The 26,798-nt window shown below is 40.1% G+C and overlaps 2 long non-coding RNA genes and 2 pseudogenes across 5 annotated transcripts; 2 read left to right on the top strand and 2 right to left on the bottom strand.

The window, feature by feature from the left end:
- The first annotated feature begins 9,174 nt into the window (after positions 1-9,174).
- LOC148725976 (endonuclease V-like) lies at positions 9,175-12,395 on the top strand (annotated as a pseudogene). The gene is made up of 6 exons (XR_015991122.1): positions 9,175-9,315; positions 9,509-9,548; positions 9,983-10,086; positions 10,406-10,477; positions 11,239-11,367; positions 11,840-12,395. The product of XR_015991122.1 is annotated as an endonuclease V-like (transcript).
- On the bottom strand, positions 11,212-14,268 carry LOC148725975 (anaphase-promoting complex subunit 10 pseudogene; annotated as a pseudogene). Its single transcript, XR_015990892.1, has 2 exons — positions 13,488-14,268; positions 11,212-11,743 (listed from the first exon to the last, which is right to left on the bottom strand). The product of XR_015990892.1 is annotated as an anaphase-promoting complex subunit 10 pseudogene (transcript).
- Positions 14,269-17,781: 3,513 nt separating this feature from the next.
- Positions 17,782-19,925, top strand: LOC148725974 (uncharacterized). Of its 2 annotated transcripts, XR_015990280.1 has the most exons (4): positions 17,782-17,824; positions 18,079-18,237; positions 18,791-19,419; positions 19,535-19,925. It is a non-coding gene; the product is annotated as an uncharacterized LOC148725974 (long non-coding RNA). The 2 variants fall into 2 exon arrangements; XR_015990279.1 differs by lacking the exon at positions 17,782-17,824 and having other exon boundaries at positions 17,958-18,237.
- Positions 19,926-24,489: 4,564 nt separating this feature from the next.
- LOC148725973 (uncharacterized) lies at positions 24,490-26,087 on the bottom strand. The gene is made up of 3 exons (XR_015991133.1): positions 25,790-26,087; positions 25,568-25,600; positions 24,490-25,181 (listed from the first exon to the last, which is right to left on the bottom strand). It is a non-coding gene; the product is annotated as an uncharacterized LOC148725973 (long non-coding RNA).
- Between the last annotated feature and the right edge of the window lie 711 nt (positions 26,088-26,798).

Genomic DNA, 26,798 nt, shown 5'->3' with positions numbered 1-26,798 from the left:
AATTGCAGAAGAGATTCTACGCTTCAAATGTAGTGAATTGCCGGTAAATCAGAGAGTAGGAAAAGGTTCCTTTGGAGATGTTTACACAACTGAATACAAAAGTTCAGGAGATAGGAAGTGTCATACCGTTGTCGTTAAAAAAATGCTGTAGTTTTAACTTGGGGGCGGGGGACGTCCATTTCTAATACAATTGAAAGTGAAGAAGGTGATTGTAGAATTTTTTTTAATAAAGTGTTAAGAACATAACTGGACTGTGTTTATTTCGATCATTTCCATTCCTGATAGACCCTGGTACAGTTATTCCAAGCAAAAATGCAAAACAAGATAAAACGGTTATTCGCAAGATCATGTCTCGTTCACTGTACAAATCCGTCAGGCAGTGCGCGCTAGGCCAAAAAAGAGAGTACGCGCCCGAATAAAGCTAGTTTCCCTCGCAGCCGTTTTTTGGATGTCACACAATGCTCTCTCAAAAGAATGGCTGCTGACAACCAAACTACATTCCTTTCTAATTGTCCTTACGTTTTGTTCGTGGTCTATTGAACAGACCAATCACATACCAGAAAATCTGAATGACGTAAGGTTTCACGCGAAAATGCGGATGTGGCAGATGATCTAGCTATCATGTTGGGAGAAACACTGAAGAAATTTGTCAATGAGAGCTCAAATGTTTCACATGTTCATCGTTGTGCCCTGGTAAAGATAGATTGTTTGAGCGGTTGTTAAAGTTTCAGCGAGCAACTGAGAAAGTAGAAGAGGCTAAAAACTGGACTGAGACTCTTTATTCGCACTACTTCAAGAGGTTACTACAGATTATAAAAGTCACAATATATAAGAAACAGTAAATTACATCAATAATCAAAACGAAATACAAGACGCCTTTCAATCGAGGCCAAGGGCTAAACACTTGCTTCGACCTACAGATGGAGATCAGGAGGAAAAAAGCGCGTGCTTGCCGTCAACAAACCGGGCAAAGGCTTCGAGAACACTGCAATTTAGGTCGGCCAACGTCTCCTACCCTACTTGTACTTCTTCATTTGCCAGTCTGCTGCTAGTTGGAGTGAACCCGATTAGTTATGTTTGTAGCTTCTTATCACCGGTACAGGTTTCCGCACGTTGGTACAACGCAACAACAACAATATGACCACTTTCATCGGTAACATGGTGAAACATGAGCAGGAGTGCTTGATATATTAACTATTTCCCGGATCCTGTAGGCAGCTTAACAAAAACATCTTCTTTCTCGACTAAAACTTTTCTAATTGCAAGCTTCTGGTGAGCATTAAGCTCGAAAATTTTGAACTTTGACGACGCTTTGCAAAAAGCTCCTTCAAGCACCGCCATTTCTCTTGTGTTTTCCACATGAGGATCGTGATAGAAAACGATATCTGATTGGACGAGTCTCAAAATGTGAGTCTGGCGCGAAAAGATTCCTGAAAATGGAAACCGAGCTGTGATTGGCCAATTCGGAGAAAGGAATGTAGTTCGGTTGTCAGCAGCCGTTCTTTTGGGGGAGCGTTGCGTGACATCCAAAAAAAAAACGGCTGCGAGGGAGACTAGAATAAAGCCTGCTTAACCTTATTGAGGCCCTAAAATATTCCGATCGCTCCTTCGACAGGGATGTCTGTTCCAAACTTGGATTTAATGCATAGAAAAACGAATCCAAGAGCCGAAACCAGTGGTGGTTGAAGAAGGACCAAGAAAAACCACGCGCGACCTGTCTTAACAAATCAAAAGCTGAAATAACAATTACTAGTGCTCGGGGTACTTCTACAATCGTACTTTCAAAGGATTGTCTGCTTTTAATAAAGCAATAAAGGCTGATAGTTTCGAAAGAAACTGTTTCATGCTATGTCGGTGGGAGTAACGAAATAATTTGGATATATCAACAAAGTCGAAATGGTAAATTGGTGACCGTAACGATTACAAAAGCTGACGTTTCGAGGGTTAGCCCTTCGTCGGAGTGTATAGAGGAATTGTCGGTTGTGTGTGCTTTTAAAGGCAGAAAAGGGAGCTATGTTATTGGTGGGAACATGGCAGCGAGAAAAACACGAATAAATTAGTGGAATGAAAAGCCTTTGTTGATCCCTGTGGGATTTAGACTGCCGGTTTGAAAGATGAGCTTTTGTTCAAGAGTTTTACGGCTTTCCGTGCTACCTGAGTGTAAGGAAAGACCACAGATTGCCGTATGTTGCTTAGAATGATTAGGTAAGTTAAAATGTCTAGCGACTGATTTCGATGTAGCCTTGTCATTCTTTTCCATGTCTCAAAGGTGTTCTCAGAATCGGTCACCTAGTCCTCTGCCTGTTTCGCCGATGTATCTTTTTGCAATAAGTGCAAGTTATGCAATAGATTACATTGGCGGAGGTGCACGTGAAGTGATCGGTGATCTTAATGGATTGTTTAGGTCCCGATATTTTATCAGTGTTGTGAATGAAAGGACACGTTTTGCATCGTGCACGAGCGCATTTAAAAGTGCCTGGTTGGTCATTGGTCTGAAATGAACTTCTGACCAAAAAATTGCCTATGTTTTTGTCGCATTTGAATGAAACGAGCGGATGGCTGCAAAAAGATAGTGCTTGTCTCTGGATCGTTTTGAAGTAATTTAAAGTTTTTAGGAATGATGGATTTAACTGAGTGGTTGTGAGGGTGAAACGTGAGAGTAAATGGAATGCCGTCGGAATCTTCCTTATGCGACGACGTTTGTAGTGCTGAGTGTCGATCAATAAGTTGGGCGCGGTGGTAAACCCCTTGAACAACAGAAACAGGGTAACCACGTTTATCAAAAAACTGGCAGATTGATTCTGATTTGTGGTGGAAATCAAAGTCATCACTACATAGACGACGAAGTCCTAGAAACTGAGAAAAAGGAATGGAATTCTTTCAGTCGCTCCTTGCAAATCGAGGCAATGTATGAGGCTGAGTATCGTCGTAGCAAAGGTCGGTCGGTTCGAGTTGTACAGGAGTCGCCGGTGGGCGAGAACAGCGAACTCGTTGAACTCCTCAGACAGAATACAGCTGCCATGAACCGAATGGTTAATTTCGTGCAACAACAACAGCAACTGCCATTGAAGGCAAACAAGCCCAAACAAAACGGTCGGGGACCAGGACCGAACGCAGGACGCGCGAGGGATCTTCATTTCCGGCTTTGTTTCAAGTGCCATAAAAAGGGACATTTTATGGCAGATTGTGAACAAACGTCTGTGGCATCGGGAACAAGTCGTGATCGAGGCTGCGGGTCGAGCGTCGGTCTGGAAACTCAGGAAGACCCCAAAAACTAAAGAATATGTTAAAACTGCTGTAGGAATTCATAGTGTTTCTTGTGACACTGCTGTTTATGTGCCTGGTCGTGTTGGGGGCAACTTGTTGACATTTTGGTTGATACTGGCTCAGCAGTGACACTTGTGCATTCCCGTGTGTTAGACAAAGCAAAAATTGATCTCAAATTAGGAATGGTTGGTGAACCAGTAGTATCTGCATTAAGGGAAAATGTGAGTTGGAAATTTCTCTTGGTGGGGTGAGTGTTGTTCACCCAGTGTTGCTGGCCACAGACGTGATGCAAGATTGTTTGCTAGGGATGGATTTCCTGGGCAAGCATAGTTGCACAATTGACCTAAATGAGAAATCAATTAAAATTGGCAAAGAGGTTGTATGCCTCAAGGGTAAAAATGAGTTGTCAAAAGTTTTTCAAATAGCATTGGCAGAAACTCTTGTGGTCCCAGGTTGTCATGAGATGATATTGCTGGCTAAATTTAAGGGCGCAGTGTTTGGTGATAGCGTACTAAGGATAGTTGAGCCGTCTCTGGGTTTTGCCGAACAGCATGATCTCTTGTTGGCCCGAGTGCTGGCGCAGCCGAAAGATGACATGGTGCCGATTCGTGTTATCAATCCATCACCAACTCCAGTGACCCTCTACCAGAACACCTCTGTTGTTACCTTCAGCCAGCTAGAAGACAGTGCTTTAAAACCAGCCTGTTGTAACCAGCTTACAACTAGGAAGCCAGAACAGGCGAGGCTGTTGGTGTCAGAACAGTTTAACCTGAACACCATGAACCTAACCAGCCCACATAGGAAAGAACTCACTAACCTCTTGGATGAGTTTACAGATATCTTCTCATCAGGCCCAGCAGACCTTGGACAAACAGGTATTGTGCAGCACCGTATTGATACTGGAGACCACCCTCATATTAAGCAGGCACCGAGAAGGGTACCAATGCACCAACAGGGGACAGTACGCCAACACATTGATGACATGTTGCAGCATGGGGTAATACAACCCTCCACCAGTCCGTGGGCCGCACCAATTGTCCTGGTCAGGAAAAAAGGACGGTATGACACGCTTATCGTAGACTATCGCAAGCTGAATGACGTGACCAGAAAGGACGCTTACCCCCTGCCGCACATTGACGAGACATTGGATGCATTGGCTGGTGCAAAAGTGTTTACAACCCTGGATTTGGCTAGTGGTTATTGGCAGGTCGAGGTAGACGTTGCTGACCGTGAGAAGACAGCATTCACGACCCGCCATGGCCTCTTCGAATTCCAGGTTATGCCCATTGGTCTCTGCAATGCTCCAGGAACCCTCCAGAGGCTTATGGTATTTGTCCTGGCTGGGCTGCAGTGGCAGACATGTCTGGTTTATCTGGATGATGTCATCGTTTATGGTCGAGACTTTGACGAGCACCTGAAGCGGTTAAGGGAAGTCTTCGAACGACTCCACTAGTCAGGCCTGAAGTTGAAATCATCAAAATGTTTCCTGTTACGTCCCAGAGTGCCATATCTTGGTCATGCGATCTCCGCCGAGGGTGTCAGCACGGATCCAGCAAAGATTGCAGCAGTTCAACAGTGGCCAGTATCGTCGAAAGTGACTGATGTCAGAACTTTCCTGGGCTCAGCGTCTTATTACCGGAGATTTATCCAGAACTTTGCCGAGATTGCTTTACCTCTGCATCGCCTTACTGCCAAGACAGCAGAGAAGTTTAAGTGGAATGCAGATTGTGACGTTGCCTTTAGAGTCCTAAAACAAAAGTTGGTAGCAGCTCCTGCGTTGGCCTTCCCTTCCTTCAACCAAGAATTTGTAGTGGATTGTGATGCCAGTGACTATGGTCTGGGAGCAGTCATATCACAGCGGCAAGACTGAGAAGAGAAAGTGATCGCATACGCCAACCGAGTGCTCGAGGACCGCGAGCATCGGTACAGCACCACCAAGAAGGAGATGTTGGCCATGGTGTACGCTATCAAGCACTTCCGCCACTACCTGTATGGAAGACCCTTCACAGTTAGGACAGACCATAACGCACTTAAATGGCTTCAGAATTTCAAAGAGCCAGAAGGTCAGGTAGCCAGATGGTTGGAGACACTTGCACAATATGACCACAAGATCGAACACCGCCCTGGGAAAAAGCACCAGAATGCTGATGCACTATCCAGGAACCCCCTGCCAGTTGTAGAACATGTTCGCGTAACTGAGACTAACGCAGTAGACAGCAATGACCGAGCATGGCTTCAAGGTTGGACCGCGGCTGAGTTAAAGTTAAAGCAAGAAGCAGACCCAGACCTGAGACAGATACTGCGATGGAAACGGAACCAGGCTGCCCAACCAACACAGCAAGAAGTACAAGGTACCAGTAAAGCCACCAAGAGCCTGTAGGCACAGTGGAATCGATTACTGTTGGAAAACGGCATGCTCTACCGCCAGTGGCAGACCGAAGATGGTTGGGGTACCCGGTTGCAGCTTGTGCCTCCTCGCTCGTTTGTACCAGATATCCTCACAACATTCCATGATGCCCCATCAGCTGGACACCTTGGTGTGACCAAAACTGTTGAACGAGTACGAGAACAAGTGCGCTAGGAGGAAGTCCCCTCAGGCTACAGCCCGTGCACCACTAGTTAGCAACTGCCCGGGTTATCTGTTTAAAAGAATTGCACTGGACATCATGGGACCAATGCCAACGACTGAGTCTGGTAACAAGTACATCCTGGTGGTTGGAGATTATTTCACCAAATGGAAAGAGGCGTTTGCTATCTGAAACCAAGAAGCAAAGACTGTAGCAGAAAAGCTGGTGAAAGAAGTCATTTCCAGGTACGGAGCGCCTGAAAAGATTCATTTGGACCAGGGCCAAAACTTTGAGGCCCAGTTGTTCCAGGAAAAGTGTGTCATGTTCAACATGGACAAAAGCAGAACCTCTCCATACCACCCAGAAAGTGATGGAGTGGTTGAACGAATGAACCGTACCCTGCAAGACATGTTGGCTAAGTACCTATCTGACCATCAGCGTGACTGGGATGACCACCTGCCGCTGGTGATGTTGGCCTATCGTTCCAGTGTACATGCCTCCACGCAGTACACTCCGTTTTACCTTTTGTTTGGCCATGAGGTACGACTACCAATTGATGTTACGTTTGGACGACAACCAAACCACAGGCCAGAAGTGTCAGAATATGTGAGGAACCTGCGTGACACCCTCGAAGAAGTCCACGAGCATTCCAGGGAGCATCTTCGAGCTGCCCAGAAACGTCAGAAGGACCATTACGATCAGCGAATTGCTGGAGAGCAAATCGCGGTTGGCGATCAAGTATTCCCTCATGACCCAGCTGTGAAGAAAGGACAGACTAGGAAGCTCCACTCACCATGGCAAGGTCCTAACATTGTGATGACTAAAATTGGTGATGTAACCTATTGCATCCAGGCAGTCGACAATCCCCGAAAAAGGAAAGTGGTACACTTCAATCGCTTGAAACTCTGTGGAGTACCTAACCCGGTAGATCAGAGGAATAGTCCTACTCAGAATGCCATTATAGCAACACCTGGCATTCCAGTGCGTAATTAGACCGCCAACATGGTTGAGCGACTTTGTATCTTGGTCAGTAGTTCTCTAACTCTATTGATTTCAGCAATTAGCAAAAGACATGCTTTTGATAGGAAAACGCTAGTTCTGTTACAATCTAGTCAGTCATATTTCTCTATAGCCCAGGCATGGGGACATGCCTTTTCAAGGGGAGGAATAGTGTTGTAAAGTTAAGCATAGCGTGACAAAGCGTGACAAACACGTAGGAACACTAGTTCCGCAGGATCCACTAAAGTGTCCTCCCATATCTGTGAAATTGCGGATACGTGGTAATTAAGTTGTTTATTCCAAGGGAAACTCGTATTATCTTCTGTATTTTGTATCACGTATGATTTAGCTACCATTATGTATATAAGACCCTTGATTCAAGCAATAAAGTAGATTAAGTTGATTGTAAAGCAGTCGAGTGTCCTGCACCCTGTGTGTAAGCTCACGTTAAACCCAACGTTTGCCTAAGCATCGAAACAGCTCGACGCTAACCGACCCTCGGCCGAAATTATACTACAATTTGAATTGCTCAAATCTTGTAATCGTTGGGCTTTTCTCTGACGTTTTATTGGCAGTGTGCATTAGTTTACTTTAATAAAACAAAGAAACGGTTACTTTTACGCAATGGATATAAATCGTTAGCAAGTCCTTTTTGAGAGGTGGCTGAAGGACACGACCAAGAGTCACCGGTTGAAGATTCAATCCTTGAATGTTGGAAAATGTTGGGTATATAGTGAATACCTAAGATAAACCGGCATTCTGAAAGCTTAATGCATTCCTAATTTTGACTTAAAAGTTGCTCAAAGAACTCATGAAGTAAATTTTGATTTATTTGAGAAATTATAATTGATTTTGTTTCACAAATGTTTAGCTACTTTTTTTTATGTTGATAACCGAATCAGAAACGCTATTTTGCATTGTAGGGAACAACTTGAGTTAAAAAAGAAGCTGGTTTGCGAGGACTGCATCAGTTGGGGTGAATCCACTGATAAACCATCTAGTAACTTGTGTCTGATCGCAGGAGTTGACATATCATTTGTCAATTATGATCTTACACACGCTTGTGCTTGCTTGGTGGTGCTTTCCTTCCCTAAACTTGAGGTCTGATCTGATTATTAATTCTTCCTTCCAGCTGCTACACATTTCTTTGTAAATTAGTCATGAGAAATTGGTGTTGGATCAAGATAACAACTACCTGATAAGTTTGACTATTCTCATTACCTTTTTGTTGGATAATGTAGTATTGTTTCTTGTGCAAAGTAAAGTTTTGCGTGCGCTTTCTTTGTGTCATTACGTAACGTAGCATGTATTTAAACCATATTGTTCATCGTAGTTTGTGCAGTTTTGTCAACTGTAGTTTGTATATTTGTTCTTTTCGCTTCGTGCAGCTTGTTCGCCACTAGGCAGGATTCACAACATCGCAACAAATGTAAGTTTGTATTATGTAGTTTTCATCGTCGTTTTCTTTGCAGCTTTCCAGGGTATTTAGTTTAGTTTATATTATAATAGGTTTTCGTTTGCTGTTTTATTTGCAGTTTTAACCGGGTTGTTTCGTGTCATGTCGTTTCGCCGTGTTAAAATCATGCTTGTTAGAATTAGTCGCCCGTGGCAGTAAGAAATGTATTTGATATCGCATGGAGAAGTTTCATGTTAAAAAAACGGGAATTTATATTTGTTTGGCCTGAAAACTGGAACCTGAAAACATATAAATACCCTGGCTGTTCACACTGGCTTCCAAAAGCTAAAAGAATAGATTTAAAAAATAATCTCTCACAGCTTTTGAATCACTGGTATGGAGCCTTCGTAATAAGTGAACTATAACCTCCACACATTCCTACTGGAAAATTATGCTTCTTCAATAAATTTTTTTTATTCTTATTTGTAAGCTAAAATATTGCGAATATATATATCTTATTAACCAAGTGCGAGGGCCGCACTGGGAGAATATCGGTCTGAGGTCTTGAAAAAGACCAAGGGCCGATATTCTTACAGTATGGTCCCGAGCAAGCTTGGTTAATAAGAGATTTATTATAAGACTGAAGTTCAAAGGGACGCAATTGCGGTATCACTCGGGACCATTCGGGACAGTGCCCGGTCCAATACTGAGAGAATATTGACCGGCAATAGAGAATTTTGATTGGTTGATTTTAGTTATTGGCCCCCTGACTGCCCGAGTTGTGTAATAAAGAAATTTATTCAACTCTACCTCAGTATCCTGAAGTAACTTGTAGTGAACATTACTACTTTTGGATACTGTAGAAGGTTCATCAAAACTGTGAACATTCTGAGTGCTGTTGGGATTCATTTCATGGTGTATTGTATCTCATGAATATTTAGTTTAATGCAGGTTGTGTATAAGGATCTTACCCTTGTACATCTGGAATTACCTTACATACCAGAATACCTGGCTTTCAGAGAAGTTGGGTTCCTAGTTGAAGCAGTTTCCAAGCTAAGGAGAGCTAAACCACATCTACTTCCACAGGTAAAAATATCCTTAAGATGGTTTTTATATCAATTAAAAGCTATACTGACCATTTTTTCATTAGTCAAAATAAAATAAAAATTAATTGTTATTTGGTATTAATATAAAACTTATTTAATAAGAAAGAAAATAAATCTAGATCAGATGAGTTCATGTGATTCCCTTAGTGTTTTTATTGTAGTCATTGTTTTAGATTATTTTAGTTGATGGGAATGGAATGTTGCACCCTAGAGGTATGTTTCTCAGTTTATCATTTTGATAAAGTATATTATAATCAGGATAGCTCACCGAATTTAATTATTTGTTTGGTTTCTTGGGCTGAACAAAGTCAATTGATCAGGATGATAAAATCATTTCACTTTTCACTACCTAAAAGACCAGTCAATGGGAAAGAGCCTTAATTTTTTTCCTTGAAAGACAAATTATATCATTTTAACCCTTTAACTCACAGAAGTGATTAACATGTAACTTTTCTCTTTAATATCCATACATGATCCAACAACAGGTATGGAGAATAATCAAACTTATCAGGCAGAAGTTGTAACCTTGATTGAACACCAAATTCTCACAACCAATGTACACAGAAATGTGTATCAGCTAAAGGGGAGAATTTATAATCAGATCTTGGGAAATATAGGGTTAACTTACTAGATCTTGTTATATGCAGGTTTTGGGATTGCTTGTCACCTATGAGTGCTGACAGATATCCCTAATGTAGGAGTGGCCAAGACTCTCTTCCATGTGGATGGGATTGAGAAACATGCAGATGAGGTCTCTTCATAAGAACAAAATTTCTTCTCGATTTAATGGTGTTAAAAATTTTTAAAGAGATGGATAGTACCAGAAAATATCCATACCAACCCTGGCCTAAGAAATGCTGTTGGAAACTGTAAAAGGTAAAGTGTGTTCAGCCAGGAGCCATCACTTTTAAAGAAATCGAGGCAAAATGAAACTGAAACTCCAGAGGAGTGAGAAGGTTCATGCAGACCAATAACCCTTTCTGGTGGGTGGGGGGGGGGGGGGGTTGTAGTTTGAGTGATTGGCTGACTCTCTTCTGTAGTATTACCAATAACAAATCCTTTCTTGACAGATCAAAAACTGTTTAAAATCTAGCAGAGACAGTTTTCCATTGGAGGGCAACTCTGGCACAATTTGGGGAATGGTAAGATAAGTCAAATTTCCAAACTGTAACTAAAGGATAACAAAAAGAATAAAAAAATTGTGCAAATATTTTAATTCCAACTCCTGCTGCTTCTCCCCAGAAATGAGACTCTTACCTTTTCTTTCAGTGTTTTGTCCCAGCTTAATAAGCTATGATCAGACTCTTGTATGCTATAAAAAAAATTGATTTTTCAAGCAGATTAAAAATGGCAGGGGAGCATCTGAAGTAAACCAACAATATGTTAAAGTCTGGCACTTGAACTAGAATCTTATCAGTCTCATCAACTGATTTGGTGACAGATTTTTGAAAAAAAGTAACATTAGTTACTTCTTGAAGCATGATGCAAAATCTCTTTACTGTTTCTACTGTGACAAGTTTGACCGCCTCCCAATTAGCTCAATGGATAGAGCGCTGGACTGTTGGGCGGGAGGTCGAGGGTTTGAAGCCCGGCTGGACCAACACTCAAGGTCTTAAAATAATTCAGAAGAATATGCTGCCTTTCTATAACATCAAGAACTGGTTAGATATTCTAGTCTTCTCGGATAGGGACAAATAAATGGAGGTCCCGTCTCCTGCAGGGTTAGGGTCAGGAGACGTTAATTTCCCATGCACGAGATTACTGTGTGGTGGATGTCCTCCCCTGGGGTGGGATGGGTTGGGAGTATTTGATGAGGGCCACAGGTTAGAAAACTGTAACAGGTTATCGCACTTCCCTCTTTAAGTTAAAGAACATCACAATTTATTGTATTTTATTTACTCAGGCATTGAGAAGTACCCAACAATCTCATAACCCTATCTACATATCAGTGGGCAACAAGACAGGACTGGAGACAGCAGTGAGACTTGCACATGCCTGCTGTCAGTACAGAATACCCGAACCTATCAGACAAGTAAGGATCAAAACAGAGACTACTAAAAATTATAACTATGTACATATTACCTGAGTTTTGTCAGGCTGCTTGGGAAAATAGTTGGCTCTTGGTCATGACATATGGTGAGGTCTGTGCATCACAACAGAGAACCAAATATTTTCCCATCCTGCCCAACCAACTCAGTCAAAGAGTACATGATAATAGTTTTTAAGAATATATCGAGTTCAACACATACCAATCACTGAAAAAGAAACCAGCTCATTAACTGTATTTGTGTACTAGGTAAATGTCATATTTTGCTCCATGAACCATAAAAACATCTTTGCTGCCAAATGTACCCTTGATCCAATCAACTTTGTTTCTTTCCCAGTCAAGACCAATATTTCACCAAAAACTAGCATGAAAGGAACAAAAACAGAATATAAATGCTTTTTTAGTTGCTTTAAATAGTATTAAAAAAAGGTAGGTCTTATTTTTTTCATATTTCCAGGCAGATATCAGATCTAGAGCATACATCAAAGAGCATTTCCCTAAAGAATTGGAAACATGTTCCTGCAGGCTACAAAATGATGAAAGTAATCTCCTGAAAGAGGAAGATGATACAAAAAAGGAAGGGCAAGATCTAGTACATGAGACCTGCCAGAATTTTGAACAACTTAACATTAGTTAATTAACAAATAGATTCCATGTTGTCGTATGTTTGTTCAGTGATAGAGCACGGATGATGTTTAAATGGTAAGAACAAACATGTTGCAAAGAATAAGCAGCCTAGGAGAGATGGCTAAAAGAAGTTAATTCATCATACAAGGTTCCTCTTTTTTAACCGTATCAAGGTTGGAATATTCAGAATGTTTTTGTGAAACTGAATCTGAGCTGTAATAACTTTTATGAGCACATTGTAGTAATAACATTTCATCAATTTTTAAGCATTTTAAACATACCTCTTTAATACACTGCCTACTTTAATCAAGAGATGACAAAGGGTATTTGTACATCTTGTAAATAGTTTTATAAACTACAAAAATACACTTTTTACTGGCAAAGTATTTTAGTCCAACCATAAATGTTTACAAAGCACACAGAGGATGCCTTGCCTGGGATAGTCTGGATCAACGTCATGGTTCAAAGATCTCTTCAATCCAGGTGTATCACAGCAACTAACAAATCCACTTTAGACAGGGATTTGTTAGTTCTTTTGATGCCCTATAATTGCATAATCTTGGATAACTCACCCACATTTACATTACCCCAACCGATTACACGATGAGGAGATAACCAGCCTTCACCCAGCACGTAACTACTTGCCATATGGGTGCCCTATACTTTAGCTTAAACACAGAGGCACGCTATAAAAGGAGCCTTATGTCCCACTGGACCAATTGTCAATCAACCGTCGTATGATATAGAACTCTTAGAGTGAAGTCAGCTTGAGCTTCAGCTACTCCAAAGCAGTGAACAGCGGGCGCATTCCTCAAAATTGTTTTTTTGTCTTCATCACAATACTAGAATTTTTGAGATTTGTATTTCCTTTCTCCAATATAAACTGTCTTTATTTGTGGCGGTAAATTTGAGATTGAAGTAGGTGGTTTGCACGTTACCTCATGCCACCATGCTGGCGGAAGTAAACAATAGATATCTCATTAGCTCCTTTTGTTCGTCTACCAGCATTTGAATTTGACCCGCACACGTCAATGGTGAGTGACAAATAAGCCTAGGTCTTCCCAGGGAAGACTTCCTTATATAGTGTACCTTCGTGTTTAAGATGTTGAGCATTTCATCCCCATTCCCCATGTAAATATTAAGCAATTACTGGATGAGGTTGAGCATGATATGAATTGTCAATGCCAAGGTCTGAGTAATTAGCTGAGACCAAAGGCTGAGGCAGATAACACAGACATGAAGTTTGATAGTTCACAATGTCATGCAAAAACTAAATTCAATAATTCTTTCGTATTTTTTAATCAAACTGCAAAAGAAAACACCTCTCTGAGTTTGGAAAAGTTTGAGAACACTACACAAACTAGGCAGACTTTGAACTCGACATGTATAATAACCCATGTCAACTTCACATGCTATTGGATATTGATTGTACGTTCTTAACCAATTTTAAGTCTATTTCATAATACCTTAAAACCTACCATCAAATGGTGTATCTCCAGATAAACTTGGCAGCCCTTCTTATCATGCCAAATTGAACTACTTCAATTGATACAGTACACCAATAATCTACATGTACCCTTGGCTAACCCTATCTCCCACCATCTGCTGACAAACAGTGTAACGCGCGTTAACCAAAGCCAAATTCTAATTGCAGTCAAAGGTTAAAAACTATTTAACAGCTGTTTCACTTGATTGTGGTGTGCATAGCACACTCTACAGATGTAAAAGTGGGCATTTTGTATGCCCCAGTATCTGTTAAAGGCGCACGAATCTTTTTCTGTCTCATGTGGGTGTCCCTTCCATTTTGATGATTGGACAAAACAGCTATTTGCAACATGAAAGTTTTCAAAGGCTTGTCCCCATCCAACAAAGACACTGTCAGCCATCCACTCGGTTCCTCAAGCTCTATAAATTCTATCTGGTGCAGGTCATGAAAGTGATTCCCAGCACGAATGGATATTTTACTCGGTGTGTAGCTCTCATCGGCCTTGTAATCGGCATACAAGCAAATGTTTTGAATCGCTGTTTTCCGCCGGAACTGAATGCTCACCAAATGCGGTTGTGGTCCATCGGATTGCCAATACGTTTCTAGGTTTCCATCACGAAGCTGCTCCACTCCAAAGCCAGGTTTACATGACGATAACGACCAAACAGCTTGATCTCCTATCTCTCGGTATTTCTCGCCGTTAATGCCGTCAATTTGCGTCTCGGTGTTTGATAGCTCCTCCACCCGAACTGCCATTTTCGAATTTAGCGCGCAATAAGCATGCGTCGGCTAAAATAACCGCTGAGATGATAACACATACATGCGACACCGACGCCGTACTAACGCCATCGTGGATAATGATGATGATCATCATCATCATAGTTTATTTGATAAAGCAGGTTGAGGGATAGGCAAGACATTACGTCCTGATGTGGACCTGCATTAATTAAACTATCAATTAATAAATACCTAATTAGTGAATAGACTGAAAATGGTACGTAAATAATGACAATTAAAAGAAATAAATATTAATAACAATACGGAGTAAATGTTAAAAGTATTTAAAGTCAACAGATTTGTAGGAAACGCTGCAGGAAGCTTTAGCAAAACTGATAGATTTCAGAATTCTCTTATTTTCCCTGAGTTTTCTCTTGAAGGAAGTTAAGTTTGAACTGTTCCTCATGTCTTCGGGAAGGAGGTTCCAGGATAGTGCAGCTCTGTGCTTAAACGAAGATCTTCCCATTTCTGTTCTTGGTCTATGAACCTTAACTTTTAGGGATTTTCTTAAGTCATAAGGAGTCTCGGATTTCACTATTAAGCATTTAGAGGATCGATGCTATTTCCATGATAGATATTCTACGTAATAACTAAAAGTCTCCCGATGTAAAATGAAACAATAGAGTTCCAGTGTGGAGCGTTCATGATGTCATCCCTGTGGATGCTATGGGGTAGGTTGTAAATAATTCTAGTAGCTCTTAAATGAATTCGATCATTATCATCCGTCAAGGTTGAAGAACAAGACCCCCCAGACTACAATGCCATACAAAACGCTAGGGATAATAGTTTTATAATAAATGTTTTCTAAGGTTGGTATCGGTAAAAACTTTATCCGATTCAGTACTGCGACTTTGTTGCTGAATGACTTACAAACGTTCTTTATGTGCTCCTGCCATGATAGCTTGCTGTCAATTGTCACCCCAAGACATTGATATGATGATTTGTACTCAATAAAGCTATTACCAAAGGCCAAGCGTGGCAGGGAGCCAATAAAGTTCTGGCTAGAAATTATCAGGGCTTCAGATTTCGATTCGTTGGCGATTAATCTGTTTGATTGACACCAGGTGTACAGCTGGTCTAGTACAGACTGGAGTGTTAAGATGATATCGTCGATGTTGTTTCCAATTGTAAAAATAGTGGTATCATCGGCAAACATAAATAATTCACCACTAGTTATTGATTCTGTAAGATCGTTTACAAATATTGAAAATAATAATGGCCCTAGTATTGAGCCTAGGGGAACTCCATGTGTGATGGTTTTGGGCCCGGACTGATATCCTGATATTTGGACAAATTGTTTACGTGCAGACATGTAATAGGTAAGCCACGAATGAAAATCGCCAGATATCCCAATTGCCTTAAGCTTCTCTAGAAGGATGGTATGGTTCACTGTGTCGAATGCTTTTCGAAAGTCAATAAAAAGCACGCCCACTTTAAGGCCCTTGTCCAGCGCATTTTTCCAGGTCTCTGTTAGGTGAAGTAAGAGGCTTTCAGTTGAATAATTTTTCCGAAAACCCCACTGCCTATGAGATAACAAGCCTTGTGTGTGCAAATGGTTGTTCAGGGTATCACTGACAACATCTTCTAAGATTTTCCCAGGGATACTGAGGAGGGAGATAGGTCTGTAGTTGTTCACATCTGTTGGAGAGCCTTTCTTAAATATGGGGTTAACGCATGATAATTTCCAGCTTGAAGGGAAAGATGCGTCACATATACTCTTCCTGAAGATTGGTAAAAGTCTGTGGATAACAGGGTCACCAATCATGGAGAGGACCCTGGGGGATACTTGGTCTGGACCAGTAGCCTTCTTGGGGTTAGCAGCTTTAGTCAGTTTGTTTTTTACCATTTCCCAGCTCATGTCAGTTTTGTCCCTGGTAGGAGTGACTCTAGTGATAAAGGTGTTTATTGATGACAAGTTCAATGGGTCAAGTTGCTTAGTGAGGTCTTTGCTGACATTCACAAAAAGGTCATTAAAATACTGTCTTCTCTAAATCCAACACGATCTCGTCCCCGAATGAAGGATTATCATAACTTCTCAATGTGACAAAATGAAGTGTAATCATTCAACATCGAGATGACCGTGAGTCCAACGGTAGACTGGAGATACTCAGGTAGCGCAAGTCACTAAGTAAAAAATGGCGGCGAAGAAGGCGCCAAGAACAAACATGAACAAACATGATCTCGATGCTCTGCTACAAGAACAAAAAAGTCATTAAAATACTTTGTCTTCTCTAAATCATGGGTTATTATCTCCTCGTTGTGATCACAGATTGGACCAATGTTTTTAACTTTGTGTTTCCTCAAGACTTGGTTGGTCAATTTCCAATATTCACTAGAATCAGTAGCTTCATTGAATAATTTTTGCCAATAATCAGCCTCAGCACTTCTTAGTAGCTTCTTAACCTCATATCGCTTCTGTTTGTAGAGACCCCATAATTCGGGGTCGCCTGATGACTTTGCCTTTTTAAGGAGCTTCTATCTTTTGTTCATTTCTTTCCTGATGGAGGTGTTGATCCAAGGAAGAGACTTATCTCTTATTTTAGCATCTCGCGGGGGTAGGTGGTGATGTAATATTTCATTGTATAGACATTGCCAAGCGTCTACACTGTCATCGATGTCGTCGAATAAACTACTTATATGCCAGGGAGCCCGGTCGAAGTCACTTCTAAGTTGCCTTGTGTCTAGTGATTTATAATTCCTGGTTGGGTTAACTTTGGGTTTTGCATTACCCCTTGTAACTTTGAAGACTGCAAATATTAGGTTGTGGTCAGAGATACCCAGGTCGATGGAGCCAGAGGTTTGGATTTTTGAGGGTTGACTAGTGATCACGAGGTCAATAAGTGACTTGGAGGTGACAGTAATACAGGTTGGGCTGTTGATAATGTTCTTTAGTCCACAGCTACATAGAATCTCTCGTAGGCGTTTTCCATATTCAGATTCCCTATTGTTAAGTTTGTGCAACATATCAGAGTTGAAGTCACCAACAAGTATTACATTTTTTCTTTTCAGCCAGATATCAGAAATCAGGTCTCTGAAAGAGTCGAAAAAGGAGGAGTCATCGGGTGGTCTGTAGACACAGCCAACAAAGAAGGATTCAGATCTCATGGTGATGTTCAGCCATGATGCTTCTAAATTTGGTCTTTCCCAAGAAACAGAAGGGTATACAGTAAGATCTTCTTTAAAATATATCTGAATACCACCTCCACAGGAACCGCGATCCCTCCTCAAGAATTTATATCCAGAAATTCTGATCCAATCGTCTGACACACTTGAGTTAAGGTGGGTCTCAGTAATACCAAGAAGGTCAAACTTGATCTTGTACAAGAGGTGCTGGACCTATGATTTGAAAGCCGCATTAAAATGGGGAGTTTAAGTCTTGTTTTAGGACTCAAAATGCTCGAAAACAAGATCGGTTTGGTTTTAGTCAAGGAAAGATAACTCATAGAATAACTATTTAACTCGCCAAATAATTTATTTGTAATTTAATGTAAGATTTTTGTCATTTTATCTTGCAGACAGATAGATACAACATTCACAGTCAACTTGAACATTGTAAGCATGCTTACACGTAACAAATTATTGATCATAATTAAGTATACAGCACTGTCACTGGCATTATTAAATCATAATCACCAGAGTCTATAATTTGATAATCATTTTTTAGTTACCTTTTTAAACAAAGAACTAAATAACTCGTGGTGTGTCGCTCGCATCAATCATATTTCCGCATATTTTTTACCTACGTATCGCATCATTAAACTTAAAGTTGAAAATGACAGTTTCAATCTCTGCTTTCGTCGACAAAGGGTGATCATTCTGCTGTTGGTGTGCCTGGTGGATGCGTTAAGATAGTAAAGCTTGCCAGGAAGGACCACATGGCAAAATTATACCATTTAGCAAACTTTCTTCCTTGTTTCAGTACAATTAAAGTATGTTGGCACTGGCCATTCAGACACAACTAAATTGTCAGTCTTTTCATTTATTGCTAAATATTGTTTTGATCAATCAAGTATTGTTGTCAATATGTGGTTGATACAGAACTGAGATTGAAAATCTATTTCCTGGCATCTCTCATGCATGCTAATTCTCCCAGATTATCTAGGAATCTCTTGCTCTCCCATATGGTCCGCCAAATCTCCAGGATAAAAGCAATGGACTGGCTTTCAAAGACTTTGCTCGGCTGTAGGCTAACGTGGCATCCCAGATTTACTCAAATCAAAAACATTTTGCTTTTTGAAACTCTTCTTGCAGTTTCTCAAAAAATTTGTTATGCAACCATATCTTCACAGAAACTAAACAAAAGCTTTCTCTGTTTTTTGGGAAGGGAGAATGATTTAATGGGCGGGGGGGGGGAGGCACCAGTTTGTTAGTTTGGAGGTGATGCTGTGGTGGCATAGGAAAAAATCTCCAAATTATAGATCTCAGGTTGGCATCTCTGATCTTATCCCAATCACGGTGATGCAGTATTGTTCTTGTCCATGTTTTTATTTAACATTGTGTTTGTTTTGATTTTGTCAGTGAGTGGCTAGTGAACCAGCACAGAGATAGTGCAGCTTCATATATTGGCCACTATAATCTACTGGATTACTTTGCTTTGGTTGAGAATGAAACACGAGCCAGAACAAAATTCAACCTTCTAGAGGTAAGTGTCTAAGTTAAGTATTTAGTGGACTTTTATGTCACTGAAATCTTGAACCAATGCTGAATGTTTGTCATGAATGAAAAAATTTATTACTCTTTCCACCATAGTTTTGCATAAAAACTTCACGATGGCAAGAAAACCTCTCACAGAGATGCGGATCACTGTCCCTCTAAAATGCACTTGTGCTGCAGGCTAGTCCAATAGTGCAGCTTCTAAAGTATTGATCAGAAGGTTTTCATTTGTAACACTGAATTTTGGTTGACCTGCAGTTATAACCCCTACAATACCATGACTTTTATAAATTACATCACATTCTCACTGTATTGACCGTATTGCTCTTTAGCTTAATGCACTTTGATATAAATGTTAGATAAATAACATTGTCAGTTTGCCAACAAAATCATGCAATTTGTGTGATGGAAAATCGTACAGCCTTGTGGAAACCCACCTCACAGACCAGAGGACTGAAAAAACAGTACATGCATTTTGGACTGGATTAAACCTGGTAAGAAAAAATAAAGAAAACAAGCAAGGATGATTTGATAGTCCCTTTATGCCTGTTTGACTCCATTTCTTCTCGCATGTCTACTAATTACTCATTTGTCTTTTGTTTTTCCTAGATCGAAATCTTCCAGTAATCACATGTTCCCGCAAAATCTTAATGCGGTTTCCTAGCAAGAATCTGTAAACCTAACCCACAACTCAGGCAAATACCTTGTCTCTCTAATTTGTCTCTAGCTCTGCCAGTTGGGTCAAAGTGGCTTTTGTATCCAAACTTTTTGTCGAACTTTTTTATTGTTTATACTTTATGCCATGCTTTTTCTAGGCCAGTGCTTTGTTCATAGCAGTTATCTACCAGCAGTTGATTACATCTCATCTTAAGACACTGATTGTTCGCAGAGGCAGCTTTCTTAGTTTAAATGATCGTTTGCCAATCTAAAACGCAAGAAAAGAAGTGATTCCCAATTGTAGAGCTGAGCGTCTTCAAAATAAAATGAACTCGTTGAGGAAGTCTGTGCATCTTAGAGAATTTCGTGTGCCATGTTTGTCACCAACGTTAACCTTTTCCAGTCTGAAATTCTCGTTTTCCCTCTTACATACTTTCTACTTCTTCTTAATCAACCTAACCAACAGTTATTTGGAGACCCTCTATCTTGAGGGTAAATCTTTTGCGAGAGAAAAAGACGGACATGGCTCCTTAAGTATTGCTTATCCCATATTTGATTAAACTATATCTCGATGTGGATGTCTTACTAAGCAGAGGGTTGACGAGGAGAAAGAGGAGGAGAAAGACAAGGAACTTTCCTCGATGACACACCAAACTCTTAGCAATTAAAATACAAGGGATCGTTTCGGAGAATTCGAACTCCGATAGCCACTAAACAGCCATAGGCTCTTAGCGCAAAAATGGCGTTACATACTTTTATCGCCTTTGCTTTGCCCGTCTCTCGAGACGCCCGTTGGTTCCTGGCCCTGAAAAGCTAGTTTTTGTTTGCTGTGTTTACATACAAGGGAGACCTATGAAATGAAAACAATTAGAGTATCAAGACCCACTCCTCTCTTACTTCCTTGATATGGATTTTTCGAATGCATTCAGGCCCGTAATTTAGGGTGCAACTATTAGTTTTTCCTCTGTCATCTGCAATTATCCCAAAGTTTTACACCTACCCCCTAGAAGAATCCACAACACATTACCACCATTTTTCACCAGACAACCAGCCAGTTTAGTTCAAAACAACAGAAAAGGAACAAGATCGCTAACTGTAACTGCTGGTATTGGCGTACTGTTCAACCACTTAGTTATGTTTGGGAGTCCTTTGCCGGGGCGAATAACGCCAGTAAGTAGAAAACAAAACAAAACTTTCGGCAGTACAAAAACCTCAGGTGAAACTCAAAAAAAGAACGTGATCTTTCTCTTTTCGCCAGATTTAAGACCAGCCTGCTGGTCACAAAAGATTTTTTTATCCCCCAAATGGTAATTAGTACACAGTACTGATTATTGACTTGCACATCTAAATGAATGCGATCGAGCATTCACCATGTCCGGCTAACGTTAAAGCGTATGTTTGTTCCTTGTTGAGGCAGACGTTGGAGGAGTCACTGTTGATCACTTTTGACTTCTCTTATCCACAAATGTGTATTTCTGTTTGATTAAGCCCTCTTAGGTGAAAAGCTAAGCTGACGCTTTGTTAGCCTTGAGGGGTCAATACCAATGCTACAGACGGCCATTAGTAAGGCTGTTAGTCATTCAGTTTTTTGTTGTTTTTTTTTTTTGCTCAATCAGTTCATGATTCTTGAATTATCGCGTTCTGTTCGGCTTTTTTAATTGGTTTTCATGAGTTAGACGAACGCTAATTTCTATTTCGCCACCCCAAAATCAGAAATTGCTAGGTTATCTTTAGTATTAATTTTAGATGGAGGTAACTCTAAAACAAAATGAAAGGAAAGTAAAATTGGAATTATTTTTCCGTTTTACTGACTTTTCTTCAAAAAGCGGCTAAAGCCCACAATTACGAAATAAAGATTTTGATCTCCCTCGCTTTAATACCTGCTATTTGTCCATAAGAGCAATTTAGGAGGCATACAGATTGCAAGCGACAAAGACAGGCTTTTAATCTGAGCACAATGAACGCTTTCTTTTTTATTTCCTTCAGAAATACGGAAAATAAAGTTTGACAACTAACACACCAGATCTGAAAGTGAGAGATAACGGAATCTGCACTTCTTAGGGCAATGAAGTGTCCTCCTAATTTTGTAACCATCTTTTACTGTTTGAAAACAGATCACTGCGGCGGCACTGTCGTTCAGTAAATTAACCTATTGTGAGAGGGTTCTCAGTTTTCTTAGTGGAATATCACGTGTAATCAATAGAATTCATTATTTGCGAATTAAAACCCCCATGACAAACCTTTTGCTTTGTTTACTGTTCGAACAACGTGAAATTCTAATGAAATTTTTACAGAAACCAAGAACTACAGCCAACGAGACCTCTCAACGGAGTTGTAAAACTTAGTTTTTTTGCAACCAGACACCTTAAAGACGCAATTTATATGGATTTGCTTGTTCCTTCAGCCCTTTTGGCTCCGTGAGAATCGAGCTCGGTTAGCAAAACAAGCCACTTTAAAACCAAAAGTCGGCAAGGCCAAAAAAAAATATCTGCATAAATGTCAATGATCATCTAATTCACTAATCCAGGCCACCAAAAGCGAAGTGGAATCATTTAGCTATCATTATCATATGGTTTATTCGCGTGTACTAGCAAATGCTGCTTATTTATCTTAAGCTCAAGCTAGAGACAGGTCGTGTGCAGTTGGAAACGCGCCGCAAAATCCACAAGGAAACCTTGCATTTCGAGGTCCGTACGATGCGTGGCGATAATTGATTACGGCTCAGTTGAAAGTTACTTTTTCGTTTTGCTTAATGAAAAAGCAGTATTTTTTTGTTTCTTGTTTATAATAACCTTTACATATGATGCACGATCCTTGCAGTAGATAGCGCTATTTAAGCAATAGCAAAAATCAGACCTGAAAAAAATTAGGTCTGTACGGGATTCGAACCACTGACCTCTGCGATACTAGTGCAGCGCTCTACCAATTGAGCTAACAAGCCAACTGGGAGCATGCCGTTAAGTTGATTCGTAATAAACCCGTGAAAGTGATAAATGAGATACAATGAAATATATGAAGTTCATATATTTTGTACTGCGATATTAGATACATATGATGCACGATCCTCGCAGTAGATAGCGCTATTTAAGCAATAGCAAAAATCAGACCTGAAAAAAATTAGGTCTGTACGGGATTCGAACCACTGACCTCTGCGATACTAGTGCAGCGCTCTACCAATTGAGCTAACAAGCCAACTGGGAGCATGCCGTTAAGTTGATTCGTAATAAACCCGTGAAAGTGATAAATGAGATACAATGAAATATATGAAGTTCATATATTTTGTACTGCGATATTAGTTACATATGATGCACGATCCTCGCAGTAGATAGCGCTATTTAAGCAATAGCAAAAATCAGACCTGAAAAAAATTAGGTCTGTACGGGATTCGAACCACTGACCTCTGCGATACTAGTGCAGCGCTCTACCAATTGAGCTAACAAGCCAACTGGGAGCATGCCGTTAAGTTGATTCGTAATAAACCCGTGAAAGTGATAAATGAGATACAATGAAATATATGAAGTTCATATATTTTGTACTGCGATATTAGATACATATGATGCACGATCCTCGCAGTAGATAGCGCTATTTAAGCAATAGCAAAAATCAGACCTGAAAAAAATTAGGTCTGTACGGGATTCGAACCACTGACCTCTGCGATACTAGTGCAGCGCTCTACCAATTGAGCTAACAAGCCAACTGGGAGCATGCCGTTAAGTTGATTCGTAATAAACCCGTGAAAGTGATAAATGAGATACAATGAAATATATGAAGTTCATATATTTTGTACTGCGATATTAGTTACATATGATGCACGATCCTCGCAGTAGATAGCGCTATTTAAGCAATAGCAAAAATCAGACCTGAAAAAAATTAGGTCTGTACGGGATTCGAACCACTGACCTCTGCGATACTAGTGCAGCGCTCTACCAATTGAGCTAACAAGCCAACTGGGAGCATGCCGTTAAGTTGATTCGTAATAAACCCGTGAAAGTGATAAATGAGATACAATGAAATATATGAAGTTCATATATTTTGTACTGCGATATTAGATACATATGATGCACGATCCTTGCAGTAGATAGCGCTATTTAAGCAATAGCAAAAATCAGACCTGAAAAAAATTAGGCCTGTACGGGATTCGAACCACTGACCTCTGCGATACTAGTGCAGCGCTCTACCAATTGAGCTAACAAGCCAACTGGGAGCAGGCCGTTAAGTAGATTCGTAATAAACCCGTGAAAGTGATAAATGAGATACAATGAAATATATGAAGTTCATATATTTTGTACTGTGGTATTAGATACATATGATGCACTATCCTCGCAGTAGATAGCGCTATTTAAGCAATAGCGAAAATCAGACCTGAAAAAAATTAGGCCTGTACGGGATTCGAACCACTGACCTCTGCGATACAGGCCTGAATTTTTTTCAGGTCTGATTTTCACTATTGCTTAAATAGTGCTTTACTGTGAAGGATCGTGCACATATACGTTTCATAAGCGCAGTTCATATATATGTATTTCATATGTTTGTTGTTTGATTTATCATCTACTGGTTTATGTCGAATTAATTTGATGGCCTGCTCCCAGTTGGCTTGTTAGCTCAATTGGTAGAGCGCTGCACTAGTATCACAGAGGTCAGTGGTTCGAATCCCGTACAGGCCTGAATTTTTTTCAGGTCTGATTTTCACTCTTGCTTAAATGGTGCTTTACTGCGAAGGATCGTGCACATATATGATCTTTCTTATGTAACTCTTAAAGGTTATGTAACCCTCGAATGTTATGTAACTTTCTGGACTGATTATGTACCGTATTTACCCGTGTATAATGCGGGCCCGTGTATAATACGAATCCCAATTTCAGACCAAATTTTGAGAAAAAAGAAAAATAAACTACTCAACAAGAAGGTAAAATTGTATAACATTATTTATTTCAATTAACTTGGCAAACTAACGAAATGATGGTTACAACATCTTTCACATATCAAATCCTTCAAACTCGGACTCGGAGTCTGACTGGAACAGTTCTCTTGCAAACGAGTCATCGAGCTCGTTGTTGCAGTCATCGTTGGCCTCGTAAACTAGGTCGTCCTCGGATCCATCAAGGCTGTTGGTGATCCCGCATTTTAGTTTTTCCTCTTTAAATTAAGTTTTTCCACTTTAAATTAATATGCCTCCCTCTAAGCCAACCTCCCCCCCAAAGTCCGTGGAATAAATAAGCTCCCCCCTTCCCCTCCGGGAAGGCTTATTATAGGATTGATGGTATTCAGGTGCAGATTGAATTGACTTTGACACAAACCAAAACCAACCTGAGCTGTAAGTACTGCACTGTGTGAATACCCAGGATCTAGTTTGGTCACTTGATACTGATCAAGTGCTTGCACATGTGTTGGGAGGAGTGGATCTTCAATGCTACCCACTCCTAACTGTCCATGGTCTCCCCATCCCCACGACCACAACCGGTGATCTCCTGACAGAGCCATGGAGTGATAATGTACAAACATAACTGCTATACATTTGTCCAGTAGCTCGGTAATGTAGACAGGCCTTGTCTGTTGCAGTGTGTCTCCTTGGCCAAGCTTTCGTCAAAATAACACAACACTGTTAAAAAAAATTATCATGTGAATCAGGAAATTATTTCTAAATGCATTATCTGATTCAAAGATGCTGTGATCAAAGTTGAAAACTACCACCTCAGAAATGGCATTCTGGTAGGGTTCTGCCTTTTTATCCTTCAAGTCCCTATAATATCCATATAAATTATTACCCAGTAAACAGGTTGTGAGATACTCAAACTTATCATGTAGAAATTGCTGTCTTGATCTAATGTAAAATTCTTGTCACTAATTTACAAGGACATGTGTAGCAGTTGGAGGGGAGAATTGACAATCAGACTTTGGGGTTAAATTAAAGGGTTAAAATCAAAAGGAACATCTTGCAAGGATGCTGATCAATAATATTTGTATTGATAAAGTTGTATTTCTTACCTCTCCATACTCTGATGATCCCCAAGAATACACCTATGCGAGGGAAAATAATCAAATTAATCCCCGACGCATACTTCTTGCCAGCTGGCCTCACATCAATGAATCAAAATGTATCACATTTTACTCAGAATAGAGATCATGGTTAATGGCTCCTGCTTAAAATGAGAGCAGTTCTTCATACGAGTCTGCTGGGAATGTTTAGTCCCACTGCATACTACTCACTTTGAAAATTCAACTCTCTTGCTGAGATGGATAAGCTAAACCTCTCATCATGATCTTCTTGGGAGCTAGCAGTTCATGTTAATTAACTATGATTCCTTAGCCCATCACTGCAGAGAGCCAACATATGTACCATTCCTCAAGCCACTGATAACACATTAATCCCAAAACAAACAACATAATTACACTCAGTACATCAATAGCCATTTGCAACCAAAATTAAAACAATTAAAAAACACCATGAGAAAGATAAAAAATTGTTTTTGCAGCATCTCAAAATAATTTGAAAGCCTAAATCTCACTCCAATAAGACCAACCTGTGCATGTGGAGAATTTCAACTCGAAAAGGAACGGATTTTCCTTCTTCCTCACTTAAATCTCCATGTGACCCAATCTGCAGCAAAAAATTTGAAAGATTGTTTGTTCATACTCCACAAGATCTAATCAGCGTGATGAAGGCAGAACTGGTAAGTTCTAGAGTATAGAAAAATGCACTGGGTGAGTCGACCTGGTTTAGCCAGCAAATACCAACCAAAAATTTCCCACTCACCACGCAATATCTAAAGAAGTGTGGACTTCTTTCCACGTTGAAAATTTTCTGGTCCTCCGTGATAGCCAGCTGAAAACAGAGTATTCGTCATACCCTAATCATAACTCTGAAAACTTTCCTATTACTATTACTATTTTTTAATATTAAGGTAATTCCCTTGAAATTCTTCTACTATCAAAGGTTGTTTGAAACTTGGTATAATTAACATTCATGATATAAACATTGAAGAAATGTAATAAAAAAATGGTGTCACCGTGCTTGTTTATGCGTGAGCAGGCAAATAAAATGGGGTATTTTTACTGGTTGTGCGTTAAAAATTCGAATCACCTCCCTACAGAATTTAGCCTTGGTAACTTGAAAGAAACAAAATTTTATTTTGAAATTGAAGGTTCTTTTATCAAAATAAGCAGTATTGCTTCATTTTAGCTGTTTTTGATTGCTCGGTTGTGGGGATTTTGCACT

This window comes from Stylophora pistillata, chromosome 8 (genome assembly GCF_964205215.1).
Source record: "Stylophora pistillata chromosome 8, jaStyPist1.2, whole genome shotgun sequence".
Lineage (NCBI taxonomy): Eukaryota > Metazoa > Cnidaria > Anthozoa > Scleractinia > Pocilloporidae > Stylophora > Stylophora pistillata.
This window is presented reverse-complemented; position numbering and strand designations above follow the sequence as displayed.